General features: G+C 51.5%; 1 protein-coding gene, 1 long non-coding RNA gene and 1 pseudogene across 3 annotated transcripts in view; 2 read left to right on the forward strand and 1 right to left on the reverse strand.

The window, feature by feature from the left end:
• LOC100230077 (uncharacterized) overlaps positions 1-21,377 on the forward strand; it is a 674,623-nt pseudogene that overhangs the window by 13,511 nt on the left and 639,735 nt on the right.
• Positions 1-21,377, reverse strand: part of LOC140680878 (uncharacterized) — a 150,670-nt gene that overhangs the window by 2,895 nt on the left and 126,398 nt on the right. Inside the window, exon 1 of one of the 2 annotated variants that reach the window (XM_072919765.1) lies at positions 1,510-1,608. The exons of the other annotated variant lie outside the window; for it this stretch is intronic. The gene's annotated coding sequence lies outside the window, so the exon portion shown is untranslated. Of the gene's footprint in view, positions 1-1,509; positions 1,609-21,377 lie in introns of those variants that run through there. 2 annotated transcript variants of the gene reach the window in all.
• LOC140680934 (uncharacterized) lies at positions 4,243-10,808 on the forward strand. The gene is made up of 2 exons (XR_012052280.1): positions 4,243-6,124; positions 10,583-10,808. It is a non-coding gene; the product is annotated as an uncharacterized lncRNA (long non-coding RNA).

A 21,377-nucleotide genomic window follows, 5' to 3' on the forward strand; every position in this document is an offset into this window, starting at 1 on the left:
CTGCAACTATTCTGGCAGCAACTGGGATCATACTGGGATCACAGTGGGAGCAGCCGGGTCCATGCTGGGTGAGACTGGGAGGAGCCAGATCCATGGAGAGTGACTGGAATCATACTGGGATTGACTGGGAGTGGCTGTGAACAACTGGAATCATGCTGAAAGTAACTGGGAGGAAGTGGGAGGGACTGGGAGCATGCTGGGAGTGACTGGGATATACTGGGAGAGACTGGGAGTCATAGGGATCATACTGGTGGTTACTGGGGTCATGTTGGCATTGACAGGGAGCAGCTGGGATCACACTGGGGGGCACTGGCATCATACTGGGAGTGACTGGGATCATACTAGGATTACAGTGGGTGCCAAGGGACCCTGACTGGGGGTTACTGGGAGCTGCCAGGCCCATGCTGGGAGCCAAATGCACACACACTGAGAGCAACTGGGAGCAACTGGGAATGACAGGAGTCATGCAGGTGACAACTGGGATGTACTGGCAGTGACTGGGATAAAACTGGGGGCAGCTGAAGCATGCTGAGGTAACTGGGAGTGCCTGGCAAAGACTCTGGGAATGTTCCAGGCAACTGGGATGTACTGGGAGTACCTAAGAACATGCAGGCGGTGACTGGGACCACACTGGGAGCCACTGGGAATGTGCTGGGGGCAACTGGGACCATGCTGGGGGCAAGTGTGAGTGACTGGGGCCCTGCTGGGGGAGACTGGGATCATACTGGACTCATATTGGGATCATACTGGGAGTGACTGGGACTATACTAGGAGCAACTGGGAGAAGTGGGAACACACTGGAGAAAAGTGGGAGCAACTGGGACTTGCTGAGGGCAAATAGCGTCATAATGGGGAATGACTGAGAATGACTGGGCTAATACTGGGAGAAACAGGGATCCTGCAGGGAGCGAGGGGAAGTGACCAGGGTGATACTGGGACTGACTGGGCTCATCCTGGGAGTGCCCAGGAAACTGGAAGCACACAGGGGTAGGAACTGGGCACCTGCTGGGAGCAGCCCCTGGCGGCCCCGGTACCCCCGAACCCCTTTCCCGGCCATGCCGCCCCTCCAGCCCCAGCACCCCCATTGCCGGGTGCCGGCACTGCCAGGGGTCCCCCCTCTCGGGGTCCCCGCTGGGGCTCCTGGGGCTCTCCTCTCTCTGCGCTCCCGCCCAGGGAAGCCGCGGCTCTCCCGGGGCTCCCCAAATCCGGGGTCCCCCCGCCGCTCCCGCCGCTCCCGCGCGGTCCCCACGCGGCCCCGGCAGAGCTCGGAGGGCCCGGCCGGGAAGCCCAACCCGCACCGCGGGGGGACCCGCATCCCCCCGGCCCCGCCGGGGCTCTGCCGCCACCCGCACCGGGACCCCCCAAAAACACCTCCCGGGGACCCCCGATGTCCCCCCGAGGGCAGCTGCGGCTCGGCCTTGGAGCCCCGCCAGCTCCAAACATCCCCCCAAAAACCCCAAACCCAGGGAGCCCCGGGATATTTGGGGCCAGCTCCCCCTGCCCGGGCACCTGCGGGATGGGGGCGATGCTCCCGGGGTGCTGCGAGTTCAGGCAGAGCCGGAGCCCCGCGGTTCATCCTCCCCGCTCCTCCTGCTGCTCCCGCTGCCGCTCCGCCTCTTCCTCCCTCCTCCTCCTCCTCCCCGCAGCCGCGGGAGGGGCGGGGATGGAGCCGGGACAGGTCGGAACGCAGAGAGGGGTGGGGGGATGCCAGGAGTGACTGGGCTGTACTGGGATCATACTGGGAGCAGCTCCTGGGTGACTGATCCTACTGGGATCATACTGGGATCATACTGGGAGTGAGGAGGAGCAGCGCGGTGGCTCCAGCGCTGGGGCTGGGGGCGCTCCTGGCGGGCGAGGGGGAAGTGGGACCCCGGCACCGGGACCCTGAATCGCCATTGCCGGCACCGGGACCCCCCCTGCTCCCCTTATCCTGCACAGGGACCCCCCTGAATCCCCCATTTCCGGACATCAGGGCCCTCTGCTCCCCTTTTCCCTGCTCCCAGCCTCTAGATTTCCCGTGTGCCTGATCCTGGAACACCTTGGACCCCCATTCCTGCCTTTCCCAGCCCCCAGCCCCACCTCTGTGCAAAACCAGAGACCCTCTGAACTCCCCCTTCCCGAACATCCCGGGTGTCCCCACCCTGGTACCCCTTTTTGGGAAACCCTGGACTCCCCTTTCCTGGGCTCAAGGACCCCTGGAACTCCCTTCTACCTCTCCATCCCTGCCCCCCCCATTTCCGTGACCCTGAGACCCCCCCTGCGCCCCCATTCCTGAGAACCAAGACACCCTTTTACCCCTTTGGCCGGCACTGAGATCCCCCTGCACCCCCTTATCCGGCACCAACACAACCTGTTCCCAGCCCCCGCCTCTCCCAACCCCCAGCCCCACCCTTTTCCCTACCTGGGACCCCTGGGCCCCCATTCCTGCCTTTCCCAGCCCCTAGCCCCTCCTTTCCTCATGTTCAGGAGCCCTGGCACCCCCTTTCCTGGGCACAGGATTCCCTGAACACCCCATCCCAGCTCTCCCAGTCCCTGCACCCCCTTTCCTTGGCTCTCAGCCCCTGAACCTCCTTCCCAGCTCTGCCATCTCTTCATGTCCCCCTTTTCCTTGGCCTGTGGCCCCCCCTGGAACCCCAAATTCTCAGCCCCCTCAGCTCCCCCAAATCTCCATGTCCCTCCAGTTCTCCACTCCCTGCAGTTCCTGGAAGTGGCGCTGTCAGAGCCCGGCCCGGGGGTCCCCCTTGTCCTTGTTTGGGGGGGACGTGGACGGGACCCTCTGCGAGCGCTGCGGCAGCGAGCGGGGCCGGATGGAGGCACAGACACCTGGGATGGGGGCGGGAGCTGAGCTGGGATATTGGGATAGCCAGAGCTGGGATATTGGGATAGCCAGAGCTGGGATATTGGGATAGCCAGAGCTGGGATATTGGGATAGCCAGAGCTGGGATATTGGGATAGCCAGAGCTGGGATATTGGGATATCCAGACCCTGCTCAAGGACAGGAACTGGCCCGTGGCCGACAGTGACCTGGAGACGGGGCCGGTACAACCAGAGCAGGGGCAGTGGGGGGAGCCGGGGGCTGGGCTGGGATCTGTGGGAATGGAGGACTCTGAGGGGCTGGGATGGGATCTCTGGGGATGGGGGGGATCTGTGGGGCTGGGATGGGAATCCAGGGAGTTCCAAGGGGCTCCCTGGGGCTGGGACATGTCTCCATGGGTCTGTTCTCTCCTCGTTCCCAGGTCTCCACACAGTGCAGGGGGTTTCCAGCTGTGACCTCCTGTCCAACAGAGCGTCCATGGATCCCACCAGTACGGCTACGAGGGCTGGGATTTCATCTCCTTCGTGCTGTAATCCAGGAGCTTTGCAGTGTCCAACAGTGCCGTCTGGATATCCCAGAGGTGCTGGGAATCCAGAGGGATCATGGTGGAGCAGATGAAGCATTACCTGGGGCACACCTGTGTGGAAAGGCCCCCAAAATACATCAGATATGGTTGGGGGGCTCTGGAGCACAAAGGTGGGTGTAGGAGGGGAAGGGCAATTCCTATGGGAATGGGGGATTCAGAAATGGGGGACTTGGGAATGCAGGCATTGCCATGGAATTTCCATGGCCAGATCTCAGTCTCATCCCAGTCAGGTGAGAATTCCATGGATGGACCTACTCCCTAACCCACTGCCATGGGAATTCCATGGGGAAATGATTGGAATTGATAACCAATCCAATGAGAGCAGTGCAATGAGAAGTATTCCCTGCGGGGATTCCATGGGACATCGATCCCAATCCTTTGCCCAGGCCGGCTCTGCTGTGCCCGTGGCAGCACCAGGGGAGTGCCCTGTCCTTGCCCTGAGCCCAGCACGAGCCTTTCCTTGGGTGTTCCGTGCCCTGCCCGGGGCAGGAGGGCACTGCTGGAGCGGCTTTGGTGGCCCCGGGCACCCGGCTGGGCTGCAGCCACTGCAGGGGCTCCTGGGGAATGTTCCAGAGCAGAGCTGAAAGCAAACAACAGTTTCTGGAGAGGATTCTGCCCCTGGGCCTGTGCTGGGAGCCCAAGGGCAACAGCCCAAAGTGCTGGGGCTCAGTGTCCCTCAGCCAGGCCGTGTTCCCTGGCTGTGCCCTGTCCCTGTGCCATGTCCCTGTCCCCTGTCCCTCAGCTGTCCCCTGTCCCTCAGCTCTGTGGGGCCGGGGGTGGCAGCAGGACCCGGGGCAGCCCTGGGGGAGAACAACCCTGAGCCCCAGCTGGGCCAGTTCCCCCAGTTCCCCCCCAGGCCATTCTCAGCATGGGCCCTGTGGCTCCCAGTCACCCCCAGTATGGTCCCAGTCACTTCCAGTTACACTCAGTGTGATCCCAGTATCATCCCGGTCACTCCCAGTGTGATCCCAGTATGATCCCAGCATGTTCCCAGGTGTTCCCATTCACCCCTATAATAGTTCCAGGCACTCCCAGTATGGTTCCAGTCCTTCCCAGTATGATCCCAGTATGAACCCAGTCTTGTGCCCACATTGCTGTAGGGTTGAGAGGAAGCTGTTCCCTGTGATTCTTTGGGACTAGAAAGGCTTGTGCAATCAGAATTCCTCATGAAAGGAAAAATTGTGAGTCCGTGCAGCACAGCTGGACTGAGATTTCTTGTCCTGGGTGCACTGTTTGTACTTCTGGAACAACAAAGATTTCCTCTGGGCCATGGAGAGTGGCATCTATAACTAAAATGTCAAAAAAAAAACCCTTTTGGCCCATGCTTTCCTGTGGGAACACGATAAACATCCTTATTGTTAAAGTCAATAGACAGAGCAGTTACCAATTGGCACCGTGTTCCCATCTGTATCGCTCAGTGGGTTGGATCCTCTCCATGTGGCCTGGGATCTCCTGGGATGATGCATGGTTGGGTCTGGATGGCTTTTGATTTGGTGCCTTTGCGTGGGGCCTGGCCGCGCTCCACTGGAAGTTTCCTGAACTTTGCTGGTAGTGCTGCTGGTTCTGGGGTCTTTGGTAGGTGTTTTGGGGGTTTTGGGTAGGTGACCTGTCTGGACAGTCCTTTATAAAATGTGCAAATTCCCCACAGTGATAGCAGCAGGCCTGGTCTTTGGAAGTTACTGCTGCAACTGCACCAGAAACTCCTTCTGCAATGCCCTTAGCAACGGCTTGGGCCACTGTGTTTTCAGAGGACAAATGCCGTGTACAGCTTTCCACCATTTGCTCTCTGGTGGGTTCTGTACCCAAGGGTAGGGCCTCAGAATTGTTTTACATTGTTCATTTGCATTCGATAAGGCAAGCTGGCACAACAGTTCTTTTCTTGCCTCTTGTGCTCTCTATCTGTTTTTCCAGAGCATCTTTAATTCTGTCTACAAACTTGATAAATATTTCATCTACTCCTTGTTTAATACTAGAGAAGTGTTGGGTAGGGGTAGAGTCATCTGGGGTAAGGAGCAAGGAGGTTTTTGCTGCAATAGCCAAGTCTTGTAGTGCTGCCTTAAGTAAGGTGTTAGCTTGGTCACAGGGTTTCTGTAAATCCCTTTCTCCAGCCAGCTGTTGGACTGTAAAATCTGGCCTATTTGTGTCTTGAGCATAGATGTCTGATAAAGTTTTGAATCATCTTTTCCAATACTTTTCCAATAGCATGTATTCTGCTGGGGAAAGAAGGCAGTGGGCAATGTTTTTAAGATTGTGAGGTACCAAAGTATGTGCTGAAAAGAGAGCTTACAGGAAATTTCTGAAAATAAATTGAACTTCTACCATGTTCTTTGGCTATATTTCGTAGTTGTACCAGTTCTTTATTTGTGATCGGTTCCCACGTTGTTTTAGTGGTGGCTCCACCTCTTTTCCCCTTTATATAAATTGCTGGGAAGGCAGAAATTCTCTGAGCCAGTTCCCAATCCCCTGCCCGAGTCACTTCCATTTTGATTAGAGCCCATGGATCAGTGTCCTCTGTGTCACTATCAGACTCACTGTGCTCAGATGAGGAGTGAGAGCGAGCAGGAGGTGCACTCCGCTTTGTTGGGCGTGTTGGAGCGAGGGTTGGCAGGGGTGTGGGGGGCTGGACAGAGTGTGAGGGGGCAGCTGGCTGGGCTTGGCTAGAGGGAGGCAGCAGTGGAGCGGCAATGGCAGCGCCACTGTGGCACAGCCTGCGCAGGGCTGAGGTGCGTGGGGAAGTGGGGTGCCCCCGTGGGGGTCTCGGAGGTGCCGCTCGGGGGGCGCTGAGGGTGGGTGGGTGGGTGCAGCGCTTGGGGATGAGGGCAAGGGAGGAGCGGGGCAGAGGAGGCGGTGGGGCTGGGGGAGCTGCTGCCATCACGGCGGGGCTGCGGCGGGCAGGCAGGCAGGGATGGGAGCGGGCTGGGGAGAGCCGCAGCGGGGCTGGGAGGCACGGCTGCAGGGCTGGGGGAGTCACGGTGGCTGCGCGGAGGTTTTGGGGTGAGGCAGGGCGTTCCCGATGGAAACGGACACAGTTACAGCCCAACACTGAGCGGGGCACGGGGCGCGCAGCGCGCCGCGTGTTGCGGGACCGCGGAGCGGAATCCGCGCTCGCCGCGTCCGAGGGGAGCGAGGGATGGGTGGGCTCCACGGACCCCGCGGGTGGGTGGGGTGGTACAATGTCTGTGTTCCCCGTCCCAGGGACTGAGAGAGGAATGTTATCTGGCAAATTAGCATTTGAAGGGACAGTGTCTGTTGAGAAAGATAAGGGTGGAATTTCCTCAGCAGAAGGAAGCTGCAGAGAATTTGTCTTTTCTACTGCTTTGGTAATTGACTGAAATAGAGGTAGAAACGTAGTTGCAGAAAAGTTTTCATTAGTTTGAAAAGCGTATATTCTTGTTCCTACTGTGTCCCAAAATGACTCTAAACCAATAGTGTGTGTGTTAGTATCTGGAAACTGGGAGATAATCTATTCTATAATTTAAGTCAGTTTTTGAAAGATTGCCTTTAGAGAAAGAAAAGCTGTTAGCAGATAGGATTTCTAAAATTTGTAAAGATAAGTCTCTTTCGTTCTGGGATCGTTTTAATTTACTAGATTTTGATCCCATTCCAGTTTTGTTCTCTTCCATACCCCCAGCAGTAAAAACAAAAAACAAAAAAGGACCCAAGATAAAAGTGCATAAAAAGGCTGTTTTAAACCTACACTTCTTCAGCCAAATGTGGGTCAAGGAACTGCTGGGTGGGTGGTCTGCCGTCCAACTCCTGAGGATAGTGATATGCAAATTCATTGGACGCCTCTTCAGAAAACTTCTATAAAGGAGGAGTTACCTTCAAGGGGCCATAGCCGTCCAAGGCAGTAACAATTCACGAAGAATGCTGCTCTCAGGGGTGCCAGGATGCCAGTGCTCCATTCATTCCGGCGGCCACGTTACGAAACCCAGGGTCCCAGGGGTCCATCCAACCCCGGCCGCCACTGCCGTGGGTGTCCCGGATAGCGCTGCGCTGTCAGGCTCAGCCTGTCTGGGTCCCTCGGCTCAGCTCCCAGCCACGGGCAACTTAGCGAGCACCTCTGGAGTGATTTCAGCTCTGTGAGTTCAGCTCTTGGTGATTTCGCTCTGTGCTTGCAAATCCTTGCAGACACACAGGGATAGAGAAAGGAAATATGTATGTGGTTCCACAGCGATGTCCTTTATTGCCAGCTCCTCTGAAGGGATACAGTGACAGCTCTTCTCCAAATTGGGCAGAAATGGGTGTTTATATGGGGTACTGGGGTGTTGGAAATTGTCCAGTTGCCAGAGTTGAGAAGAATACGACCAATAGCCTTACAGAGAGGTAAGAAGGGTCTGAATGCAGAAGAGGGGCTTCTTTGGTCCAGTCACCGTGACTTAGGCATTTCTTATCTTAGGTGAGTGACCGCCAGGGAGGCCTTGCAGGGCCTCTGACTGCTACAGTGACACTGCAGAACCTCATGGAACCGTGGGTCAGTTGTGACAATGCAGGTCCAAGGACACCACAGTGACACTACGGAACCTCATGGAACCAAGGGGCCATTGTGACACTGTGCTGCCTCATGGAATCAAGGAGACCACTGTGAAACTCAGAGACCCCAAGGAAGCAAGGGTCCATGGTGACCTTGTGCAGCCACAGTGTCACAGAGGAGCTGTTGTGACACAGCGAGGGCACACAGAGCCCAGGGGCCATTGTGACACATCAGGGCTTTGTGGAACCACGAAGCCATTGTGACATTGCAAGGCCTCATGGAAGCACGGGGCCATTGTGACACTGCAGAAGCAAGGGGAACATTGTGACACTCCAGGGCCTCATGGAACCAAGGAGACCATTGTGACACTGTGGGGTCCCATGGAACCAAGGGAACATGGAACAGATCTGGCTGGCTGGGCCTCCTGGGGACCACCTGACCACCTTGGCATGTTGAGGGCTGCTTCTCATCTGTTCCTGAAGCCCTGGGGCTCTGGGCTTTCCTTCCTATGGGAGAGAACTGTCCTTCTCCTCCAGGGAACCAGGGCCAAAACTGGGATTTCTTCTCCAAATTTCCTTATGTAAAAGGATTGTTTCCAGATGAAATCTGCCAGGAGAAACAGCTCTGGCTGCCTTGACCACCCAAGGGTCACCTCTTATCTGCCTTTGAAACACTGGGACTGTGTGCTTTTCTTTCCTATGAGAAAAAAACCATCCACCTCCACCAGGCACCCATGGCCAAAACTGAGGATCTGCCTCCAGAATTCCCTATATCCAAGGACAGCTCCCAGACAGAAGCTGCCAGGACTGACAAGTCTGGCTGGCCTTGGCTTCCTGAGGGCTGGCATTCATGTGCCTCTGAAACACCGCGGCTCTGTTCTTTTCTTCCTAATGTAAATAATTCTTCCTATCCAGGAACCCACAGCCAAAATTGAGATTCCACCTCCAAAATGCCCTGTGTCCAAGGATAGCCCCTAGACGAAAGGTATCAGGAGAGTCAGGTCTGGCTGGCTTGGCCTAAGGGTGGCCACCTCTCATCTTCTTCCAGAACACTTGGACTTGCACTTCTCTTTCCTATAGGAAAAAATCATTCATCCTGTCATGGCCAAAACTGGGATTCCACCTCCAAAACTCCCTACATCCGAGGATTAATGCTTTGAGAAATGTTTTTTGTTGATTTAATGACCTATTAAACCTTTTCCCAAAGTTTCTCTTATCTTCTATGTTGCCAGAAAGGATGTTTTATTGTTTTGAGCTCCTGAGAATCTCTTGTTGGTATTTCTTCAGTGCATCCAACTCAGAGGACAGAACCAGTTGTAATTCCTTTTAAATGTCCCATTGAGAGAGTTTTTTAGGGGATGGGGGTCAGGGCTTGTGTGTCCTGCTTGGCACAGCCCAGGCAGGGCTTTCACAGCCCCATCCCACACTCCATTTCCCAGCTGGAGCCGCTGGTGCCTCTGAGTTCTGCTGCCCCAGCCCCAGGGACGCTCTCCTTGTCTGCCCATTCCCCCAGGGTCTCTGGGCAGGGATGGCCTCAGTGGGGGCTGCTGACATCCTCAGCAACTTGGAGGCTGCTGCTGAATTTTACTGCTCCAGAGGCTTCTTCAGCCTTCAGCTCTTCAGTGCAGGAATTCAGTGCCCCAGGGCTCATTAACATTCAGAACACCTTAATAAGCGAAGCCCTGGGAATAATTTAAGTTTTCAAATCTCTTGTGGTTGATTTGACAGATTTCAGACATGTATTCAAAATGAATACACTTTATTTAAAAGGACAGTGAGAAAAAATTTTTTCAGGTCCTGTTTAGGGTTTTTTTTTTTCCTATGAATACATTGATAAGTGCAATCTCCACTTGACATTGAATCCAAGTGCCTCCTCATGCAGTTGAAATAGATATGAAAATCAAGACCCTTTGTGGCTGACAATCCATCAGACTCTGTCCCTACCCTCACCCCACCATTTCCCCCATCCAAGCCCTGGCACTCAGAGCAGCCTTGTGCAAATCTGAGCTCCCTCCAGCCCAGGCTGCACCTGCAGGTTTCAGCTCCTTGGCTCCAACTCCCACCTGCTTTCCTTGGAGAAGGAGCTGCCCCAGACACACAGGGATGTTCATTTATTGCCAGCCAACAAAGGCAAGGGAAGGCACAGCTCCATCAAATGCAAAAGCCATTCCTCTGCTGGATATTAAATCCATTTTGCACAGCAGACAGTCTCAGAGCAATGGAAACACCTTCTGTGCCCAGCACAGATCCCAAGGTCCCCCCAAACCCTCCCTGCCCCGATTCTGCCCTGATTTGCTCTTTGCACACACGAGTCACAGGCTGAAGGCAGGAGCTGCCTCCATGCCCAGAGGGAGGAAAAGAGGGAAAGTGGATGAAGAGCTCTCCTGTGCAGAGCCAAGGTCCAAGTGCCCCTGCAGTGGGAACCACAACTCATCAGGTTTGTGTCCTTTGGGCTCAGGGACTGGTGACACTCAGAGGCACAGAGAGGTTTCTTGCCAACAAACACAAGTTGAACATTTGAACAGTTTAAAAACAATCACAGCTCTTCCCTCAGCTCTCTGTGATGTCCACACAGCATCTGACATGTCCCCTATCCCCAAGGAATTTCTGCACAGGAGCTGTTTTAGACAAAGACATAAAAGGTAATTCTGTGATAGATATAAATGTAAGTAAGATGTTGAATAATGTGATATTTATTTGAATTTCAGAAAGACTGCACAACTCTGTGAAGCTCAAAGCATGAAGCCAGTCAGTTGAGAGGACCTTGAATGACGAGAGAGCACCTAGAAGAGGAAATCTGGGAGCAACAGGAAGGACATAGATTGAGCTGGTCTAGTGAACAGATTTCCTTAGAGATGGCCATTTAAACAGGAGAGCTGGGAACGCCTGAAGGAAGAGGGAGATGATGCAATAAACAGAATATTGGTGACTCAAGAGGATGGAAAGATCAATATTTCTTCTTCTCCCATCAATACACTTCCAAGAAATTCCTGTTCCTAGAGGGAAAACATTGGTCTTTCTTAAAAGTAGTGTAAGTGACCCAGATAATAAAAATGTCCCTGTATAATATGAAATGCACACATATTAACACCTGTGCCCCTTTCCAGGCAGACATCAGCTGTGTGCCCATGAACAGGCAGTGCCACTTGTGCCCTGAGGTGCCGAGCTGGGCTTCGATCTCTCAGAGAGGAGCTGAGGGAGAGCAGAGCATCTTGCAATCTGCAGGTCCCTGCCAGCCCCGCAGGGCTCCTGTGCCATCAACATCTGCCCTGCTCCAGTCTGGAACAGGGCCCAGCACGGTGCCAGGACCATCAGAGAGCTGAGGTGTGTGCTGGAATTCCATGCCCTCCCCATGGCGCAGCAGCCCTGCATTTCCCTGCTCCAGCCTTGGTCTCCAGCCCAGCCATGGAGGCTCTTTGGGCTCCTGAGTGTTCCTGCAGCTGCCAAGGGCAGCTGAGCTCTGCCTTTGGCACAGTTAGCCCTGGCCAGTGCAGGCCATGCTCAGCAATTCCTTGTCTGTGCCTGGCCTTGCTGCCAGCCCCAGCTCAGCAGCCAGGGCTGCCGAGGGCTGGGACAGACAGAGGCTGGCACTGACAATTGTCCTGGGCCCCTCCCTGCTCTGTCCATGCCCCCAAGGACACACAGCAGCCTCCTCTCCCAGGCTCTTGCCTGTTTTCAATGCCTTGCCCAGGCGCTGGCCCTGCCCCACAAGGCCTGGGCTGAGTCCTGCCCCTGCCCGCTCAGCCAGGCTGAGATGGACACTGATGGTTTCTGTGCCAGGCTCTCCCAGCCCAGCCCAGCTCCCTGCAAGCTCTGCCAGCTGCCCTGAGCTCTGGGCAGCACCAAGGGCCTCTCCCCAGCACAGCCCAGCCGGCTCTGGCCCCACAGCTCCGCTCAGGCCTGGCTGCTCTGGGCACTGCCCCACGGCCTCAGCCCCTGCCAAGGGCACAGCAGCAGCTGCAGCTCAGCCAGGACTCAGCCCCACCATGGGGGAAGGGGCTTGGCCAAGGCCAAAGGAGCTCCCTGGCTGCCCTGCTCCCCTCTGGCTGAGGTGCTGAGAGCTCTGCAGCCCCTCCTGCCATCCCATCTGCCCAGGCCAGCACAAGAGCCCCGGCCTTGGGGCCCTGCAGAGCTGCTCCTGCTCCAGGCCCAGGGCCCATCCCAGAGCTGGGGCAGCCACAAAGCTGTGCCCATTTCTGCTCATTGCTGCTCTGATGGGCATGGATCCTCACCCACTTGGAGCTGGCTGATGAATTTTCCTACTTCACAGGCCTCTTCTTCCTTGAGCTCTTCTTCTTCAGGAATTCAGAGAGAAAAGCTTATAAACAAAAGCCAGGGAATCTCAGAAACACAGAAAGCTGGACAAGACAAACGCAGGTCTGAACCAATGTGGTTAATCAAATGTTCTCCATTTATTCAAGATAAGATGGTAGTTTATATAAGCTTCTACATAGTTTACAAAAACAAAGACACTCTGATTGGTAGGCTAACATTGTTTACCTTTTCCTTAAAACGGCCTACACCTTACACTATAAAACCTATACTAATTCACACCCAGACAACCCAGTGGTCCCCGTCACACCTTAATACTATTTCTATCTGCGCCACAAGCTCTGAATTTCTAACTGCGTCAGAGGCTTGAAGGCCCACAAGGCCCAAATCTGAGGCCTAGACTGGAGTAGCTCAAATCTCATAACTCATGTCCTCTTTCTCTCAAAAATGCTGCAACAATTCCCTCTTTTTCTTTTTGAGCTACCCAGGCTGGAGTGAAGGTGCGATTAACTAATTTTTGCACACACTGTTAAAAACACGGTATAACAATTAAAATAACTATAAAGATAAAAAGAAGTACAATACCAAAACGAATTAAGTCTTTGACCCAGACAGAAAAACCTAAAGAATTGAGCCAGTTATCAAATGGAGTGTCCACTACGGTAAGTTTTTTCATGTTGTCCTTCAATTGCGTTAACTGTTTATAAATCGATTGAGAATGGTCAGACAAATTCATGCAGCACATGCCCTCAAATTCTTCGCACCCATGTCCTTGTGCTAAAAGAAGGAAATCAATTGCAGCTCTGTTTTGTAGAACCGCATGACGGGTATCGTCTACATCTGCAGCAAGCTCACTTATCAATTTAGATGTGATATTAATTTGTTTTCCAGTCCAGCAGGCTAAAGTTCTCAATTGTGTGAGCACTTTTGATGAGGCGACCCCTGGGGCAAAGAGTGAGGCCACTACTACAGAGAAGTAGTAGTCATCAGTAAATTTAAGGTTTTGCACAAATGCAACAGCTTGCGCTCCCAGAGTGCTATTTAGATTTATTTGAGCTCGGGTCCAAGTTTTGAACACTGCCATGGGACCCAACGAGACTCCAATTAAACAAGTACAAAAGGAGATTAGATGGTGTGGCTAACGACAGGCAGAATGAATCTTCCCTGGTTTGTTTGGCCCAAGTGATCCACATATTTTCTCTCTTATCAATGTCAAGGATTCCAGATACTTCAACAATAAAAACACTGCTTAATAAAAACGTTGAGGCCCACCACATATTTCTCAGGTTTTTGAATGCTCTGTTTAACATGAAAAAAACAAACTTAATTCTAAACATAAACTATAACTTCTAATACACTAACTTCTGATAAATCTAACTTCACACTTATAATATCTCAACTTATTTCTCTGTACTCTACAAAATTAATTTTCATCAGAACCGGATTCATCACGGGATGTTCCAGGCAAACTGTTGTCACTGACGTTGTTATCACTGCGGGTCGGTATCTTTTTCATCCATTTTAAAAATTCTGTCTCTGCCTTTTCGTATCAATGCAGCAAAAGCATCTGTCTTGCCCAGACTTCTTGGTTGGATGGGTAAAAACACTCACTCAAACAGGATTGCTGTTGATCCACGTTGGGACCTCCCTCTTTTTCTTTTGCCATTGAAAGACAATGGCAAGATGAACAGAAAAATCACAGGCATTACTAAAACTTATTAAAACTTAGCAAAAAATTCTATAACATCATTAAAAACACACTTATAAAAAATAAAAAACCCAAAGCCCATGATCTTCTGTGGGTGAAACACAAATCTTTGCACAATCCACTTTTGCTGTGCATCCTCTGATCCACTTGTGGAGAGATCAGTGCCCTCTTGCAATTAATAAGTTCCACATTCTTCACTGAAATCCATCGAGATTCTGCACCTGTTAAAATACAAACAAACCCAACACCCCCACAGGGACTGGAGGGTCCTCTCTCAATTCTGTTCCCTAAAACTTGCATGAAGAAATGGAAATATCAACATCTTTGTTATAAACATGAAAAAACATCAAGAACAAAACAATGCACATAGTAAAGAAACTAACAACAAATAAAAATCAATCAGATAATAAAAAATTAATATTACATATAAAATCACAGTTACCAAGTGCTACACTATCAAATTCTCATCCCAGAGTCTGCCGCAGCTGACAAACCTTAAAGCAACAGAGATTTGGATAAAACATGTCCGGATCATGTCTCTCCAAAACTCCTTTTGAGGCTCAGCTGTCCTATATGGTCAAATTGTCAAGCCAAAAGGACTTGAATACTTTTTGATGCAGGAAACACCTGGGTCAACCACACCATCCACGTAGAGCCAGAGCTTGGCCAGAGCTCGAACTCTAATTGGAGGATATGTTTAAAACAAAAGTCTTAGAAATAACAGTTATAAGTAAAAAACCTTATTATTAAAAATTTATCAAACCATCAAATAATTGAACCTGTCTAAAATTTCTTTCAAGACAAAAATTCTCTAAATACAACAAACTTTTTCTTCAGAAATCTAAAAATTTGAAGTCTGAAATCTTGAACCAAAACTTGGACTATAAATTTGTAAAAGAAGATGAACTGCAGCTGCATAAAAGATTGGATAACGAAAACACATGAGTAGTTAAAAAATCAAAAACACAGGATCCTGAAAAAACACATCTTGCAATCAATCACCTAGAAAGACAATAAAACATATAAAAACCGACTGTAAATATTAAAACAACACCTCAATACTTTAACATCTTAATAATAATTCTTATCACAAAAATCAAACAACTTACATTATATGATCAACCTATCAACAAGAAATGTTTAAAATAGTTTAAGACAATATTTTTAAAGCGTTCATATAACATTAGTAACAATCACTACTTATCATTACCTACAAAACTTGACAATCATCATTTATCTTATTATCTATAAAGCTCAAAAATCATCATTACCTATATTATTATCTATAAAAACTCAAAAACAGAAATTGTGAACTCAATGCCAACATTCCATCTGACTGACTTTTCTCAAATCTTTGTTTTCAGAGACATTTTTGGCAATTAAATCATTATTAACATTTCTATCTTTTTACAGTGATCTTCATCCACATTGTATTTGAAATAACTTTGATTTGCATAATGTCCATCCTTCTTGGTATCTTGGAAAACAATCGGTACTGCTATACTTTTTCATTGCGTCTTCTGACTCTTGCAAGGAATTGGAAAAATGCTGTTGAAATTTTTGCTGTAGTGTTGCCATCTCGCCATCGGTGACACTGCTGCTCTAGGGGTTGTCGTTACCGTGGCAACCAGGCTGTGCAGCGTCTCCGCCGCCATTGCTGGGTGCTGCGGGGAGATGAGGGGGCGGCGCCGTCTCGCTCCCGTCCTTGCTGCGTCACTGTGGGGACGGGAGAGGAGACGCCCCTGATGCGGCCGCGCCCCGCCTGCTCCGATTCCAGCGCGGCCGAGCCCCCGGGAATGCCCATCTCCCTCCTCGCGCTGTTGCTCAGCAACAAGGAGCCTTCTGTCTCTTGGCCGAAGTCCGCTCCACCCCGGGCCGCCTCAGGCTCGGTGCCGGCCGGCCCAGCTCTGCCTGGCCCCGCTCTGCCTGCTGCTCAGCGGTCCGCCCGGGCGGCTGGCCGGCGCTCACCGCCGCACCCTGCTGCTCTCCGCCACAGCCCGTTGCCTTAGTTCTGCCAACCCGTTCCGCAAGGGACGAGGAAGGGCTTTCTGTAACTTTTTCTTGCCTTTGTATCTTGTTTTGTGATCGCTTGTTCCTGCTACAATTGACAACAGGAGGGTCTGACTCTGAGTCATCGGAATCGGAGTTTGGAGGAAGTGGTGGGGTGGGGGCTGCCTGGGGCGGGGGTCTGCGCTGCTGTTGTCTGTGTAACTGTCTCTGCGATCCCGCTCCCGTCTCCGCCGTGGTCTCCGCCTTGATCTCCGCCCCTGAGTTCCTCCTCCTGACTCAGCCCTGTTTCGTCACCAACTCCGCCTGCCTCCTCAGGTGTCTCCCCGCCTCCCGAGGGACCCGATGGGGCCACTTCCTGGTTTGCCTCACTTCACGGAACCGCCGAGCTGTTAACATCCGCTGCTTGCAAGCACACTTCCGCCCCGGCCATGCGTCCGCTCTGTCCCGTGTCGGCCGGCCCCACTCCTGGCTCTGCGCTTCCCTCCAAACGAGCTACAAAATCCCTGACAGAGAGACTGACTGGAGCTTTCTGCCCTCGCACTGGACGCATATTACAAACATTAAAGAATTTTTCAACCTGAGATGGCTTTTGGACTTCTGTCTGTTCTGATGTGGGTTGCTCAAATGCCTGAACCGCGGCTTCCGCTGCTTTTTTCTCCACAGGCATGCTTTGCAGGGTATGTAAAACTCTCTTCCAAATGCCTCCATGCTCCAACAGTGTTTTCTTGTCTTTTCCGCCCTCTATCACTGCGTCCCAAAGCAGCTGCCCCAACTCTTGCCATTCGGTTTCACTAAAAATCAGCAAAGGCTTTTGCAGCTTGCCTTTGCTTCTTGCCCACAGGACCAACTGCTCTAAATCGGCTTCTTTAACTTTTTCAGCTCTCTTTGAGAGAATATGAAAAAGCAGCCGCATGGAAGCCTGCAGATCCCCATCCATGGTGAACTTTCACCCTCTCCGTCTCTCCGCGGCTTACCTCCAACCTCCGCGGGTTGCCTTGCTCTCGCTTTTCTTCGGCAAGGCAGCAACTCCGCTCCAGCTTCCCGGCCCCGGCCACGTCCACACCCGCCGTTCGGGTCCCTTGTGAACGCCGAGGTCTTCCCACTGCACCAACGGAATCTCGCAAACAAACAACATTGCGAAAAGTCTTTTTCCTCCCATTGGGAAATGGCCCAATTCGGAGTTTGGAGACTTCTGCTCCCTTCCACCTGATTCCTGTTCACAAAAAGTGAATTTGGGATCCCGGCCCCGTCACCATGAGGCGATTTGGACCTGAATTTTCGTCGCGCGACTCAGACTCAGCTCCCTGTTACTCTAAAAGTAATTTGGGAGCCTTTTTCGGAGCCTCCTGAGTCCCTGTTCGGGCGCCACTAAAAGCCAGGGAATGTCAGAAAAACGGAAAGCTGGACAAGACAAACGCAGGTCCGAACCAATGTGGTTAATCAAGCATTCTCCCTTTATTCAAGATAAGGTGGTAGTTTATATAAGCTTCCACATAGTTTACAAAAACAAAGACACTCTGATTTGTAGGCTAACATTGTTTACCTTTTCCTTAAAACGGCCTACACCTTACACTATAAAACCTATACTAATTCACACCCAGACAACCCAGTGGTCCCCATCACACCTTAATACTATTTCTATCTGCGCCACAAGCTCTGAATTTCTAACTGCGTCAGAGGCTTGAAGGCCCACAAGGCCCAAATCTGAGGCCTAGACTGGAGTAGCTCAAATCTCATAACTCATGTCCTCTTTTCTCTCAAAAATGCTGCAACAGTTTCCTTTTCCTGTTTCTTTTAGTTTGTTGGTGAGCTTTGCATTTTTTAATCTGTTCCTCTTTAAGGGCAGCTGGTAATAAATTACTTTTATTTTTTTCTTCATCTAATTGTTTTTGCAAAATTTCAACTAGGTTTTGAAGGGAGTCTGTTACTGCATTTTCCTCACGTCTTCTCTTGAAGCGAGTTTCTACAGCTGCCATAAGACAAACTCCCAAAACTGAGCATAAGATGGTTTTATTTCTGCCCAGTTTAAATTTTGTATCATGTTGTAAAGAACATATTCTATCAACCATATTATCCAAATTAAACCAATTACTTTGTGCCCGTTCCTCCCCTCCTGGAGAAGGTTTGGCATTGTATTTAGCTCGTAGAGCATAAAATTCAACTTTAGCCTTATCATTAAGGTTATTACTCATTTTGTGAAGGGACCAAAACCACGGCAGGGAGATACAAACTTAAGTTAGCAAAGCACATGGCCGTCACTGTGCCACCCTTCGCTTCCCTGGGTGGGTGAAGAGACAAAATCTGCCTGGGAGGCTCTGCTTAGTTTCTTCAAGTTGTCCCTTCCTACCCAGACAGTCCAAATACACATAACAACAATAAAACTTTTGCACTAAGAGATTCTTTGTGAATTTCTGAAGACAGTGTGGGTGCTTTTCCACCTGTAACCTTCTGCCTGGACAGAAATCCTGGCCGTGACGCCAATTTAATGTCACGATCTGCTTGTAGCGGGGTGTCATGATGGTTCATTAGCCAATCCCAAAAGTGCAAAAGACAAACAGCAGGGGACTATCAGTTTTATCACAACAAATTCACCTTTATTAGGGGCCAGAACAATAAATGCCATAGTGGGGTCAGAAAGGAATAAAAAGGAGAGAAAGAGAGAGAGAGAGAGGAGGGGGGATGGGAATAGCTGCCAACACAGATGAGGTCCTCAGGGGCCCAGACCATGGGAATCTGTCTTGTTGTGCTGGGGAGAGTCTCCAAAGTCCTGCCCAACCCAGGGGTCCAGTTATAGTCCACAGAGGGAAAAAAGTGGGGAACACGCAGAACAATGAGAATCCAGTGAAATTGCTGTGGGGGGAACAGGTGAATCTACTGAAAATCATCCAGGCTGAACAAACACAATGAAGAATAAGTCCATTGGAGTTACTGGAGAAGAACAGGTCGTTATTCTCTCCCCTCCACTCTCTGTGGTAGGGACCTCAGTCCTTGGGGAGAGGGTTCTTGATCTCTGTCTGTCACGGTGGTAAGGAGGCAGATGAGGGGTCTGCAGTGAGAGACCACCAGGGTCACCCCAACAGTTCATTCAGCTTAAGGGTGGAGAGTGGAGTAGGCACTGCAGCAGCTGCCCTGTGCTGGCTCCATGCCGGGTCTTTGCCAAGTCCTGGCCAAATTCTTGCCAAGTTCTTGCCAGGCCTCGTTGGGAACAGCTGCCGTGACAGTGCAGTGGTTACACCTGCACTGTTGCCTTCTCCAAGCCGGAACTGCAGCAGGGGGGGTTTTCCTTCTTGTGGCAATCAGCAGACAAATGGGTGAGGGTCTTCAGACGACCTCTTACAAGAGGGGACAAAGGGGACCCCGGGAGGGCACAGAGGCCACTGCAGGAGGCCACAAGTGCCACGAGGTCCCTGACACCTCCCCATCTCCTTCCCAGTTGCTGGAGCAGCAGGCCACTGCGGTGACCATCCTGGGCGAGCTGGTGGCCACCACGGCCAGTCTGGACAGGGACATGATGCTGGCTGTGTCCCCAAAGTACCTCACCCGGCCCTGGAGAGTTTCATCGATCTCCTCCATGACACACTGGCCCAGGTCAGTGTCACCTGGTGGCGCTGCGATGTCACCTCCCTGGGCTGGGCCCTGGCCACCCATGAGAGCACCCCAGGGGTCACCTGGGACCTGGTGACAAGCGCGGCCAGCGACTGGTGGGGGCCGGTGGCCGCACTGGTGCACAGCTGGTTCCTGCTGGTGGAGGAGGCCACCGAGCTCTGGGACGCCTGCAGGGATGTGGCCACTGGCCAGGCCACCGCTGTGGCCGTAAGGAAGGCCATCAGAGAGGCTGTGGAAGGGGACACGGGAGAGGCCATAATAAAGGCCATGGGAGAGGCCATGGGATGGGCAATGGGCGAGGACAAGGGAGAGGACATTAAAGAGGACATTGCAGAGGACACGGGAGAGGCCGAGGTGGCTCCAGCCAGCTGGTCGCCATGATGTGGCAGCAGGCAGAGGTGACCCTGGGGCTGCTGGGGGACTTGGTGGCCGCGTGTGACGAAGCCACTGTGTTCCCCTGGGAGCTGCTGCGCTGGCTCGGGGACGTCGAGGCCACCCTGAAGGGGACAAAGGAGGTGCCTCCCGATGTCCCCAGGGACTTGGTGGCCAAGGTGGCCAAGGCTGAATGGCTGTGGGAGGCCAGCTACTGCCTGGCCACACGTCACCTGCTGGGGTCATTTGGGGACATCGACACCCTCATCTGGAGCTCCTGTTGTGACCCTGATGCCCCCTGTGGCTGTGTGGTGGCTGAGAAGTGCCAAAGAGCCATGGAGGACATCCCCGAGGCTGCTTCAGGACATTGGTGTCACTGCTGTGATGTCATCGGGGTGGTGACATCATCAGGGACAGTGACACTTGGAATGTGTTTATAGCCAAAGCTTTTTTATCTCTCATTAAACTTTTAGAAACCTCAAAGAGTGAACTTTGTTTTTTACGCCTGGCTGGGATTTGGCGGGGGGCGAGGGGTCCCTGGGCAGCTTCTTCTGCTGAGCACTGACCCCACACCTGGAGGCACCAGGACCCCTTTCAGTGCCCCCAACCCCTCCTCGAGCATTGCCACCTCATTTTTGGATCCGGGATTTGGGATTTGAGACCATTTAGGATTGGATTTGGGTATCCAGCAGAATTTGTATGTCAACTGTTTCCTTTAATCCCCTGGCGTCCTGGAGTCTGAGCAAGGCCTGAAGAAATTAGCTTCTTCTGATAAGAAGCCATAAATTCCTCTCCTTTGGAAGACTGAGGTGTTCCTTGAAGCGAGTATCTCATTCCTAAAAAGAAAACTCCCCCCACGTACATAGTCTCTATTTTAATATTATGTTGTAACCTAAAACTACGCTTAACACAATATGTAAGAGAATTAATACAGCATAACTTTCTAACATGACACATATAATATTCACTGTAACACTTGCGAAAAGCCAATCATAAATATGCATTTGTCACAATCCCACCTCCTATTCTTTATAAATCATTTGGCTTGAGCAATATTTCTTATCCTCTTGCATTCTTTGGACTCTGTTGGTAATCAAATAAAATATGGGATTAAACAAAGAAGAAATATCAAAACACTTGTAACACATAAAAGGAAGAATCCTAATTTCTTCTACCATCCCATTCTCAATACATTACCCCACCTGTTAGTTTTTAACATTATTTTCCCTTTGTTTTTTTTTGACTGATACCAGGGTCATAATTTTTTTCTGATATCCTTTGTTTATTCCAGGATGACGCCCTCATTGCCATTTATTTTCAACAATCTGTACACCCCATTCTTTAGCCAATAAATAGCATAAAGCCAACCTATTTTAATACACTGCAGTTATAGTTTGGCTTTGCTGACTCAATATTAATTCCAGTGCCTGAGCAGCTTTGTTTGTTATCTCCTCTATAACTGCTTGGAGTCCTATAATGTGATGCAGTATATAATTTGTAATTTGGGGTTAATACAGAGCTAGACTGCTGTGCTT

The sequence above is a fragment of the Taeniopygia guttata genome, chromosome 30 (genome assembly GCF_048771995.1).
Source record: "Taeniopygia guttata chromosome 30, bTaeGut7.mat, whole genome shotgun sequence".
NCBI lineage: Eukaryota > Metazoa > Chordata > Aves > Passeriformes > Estrildidae > Taeniopygia > Taeniopygia guttata.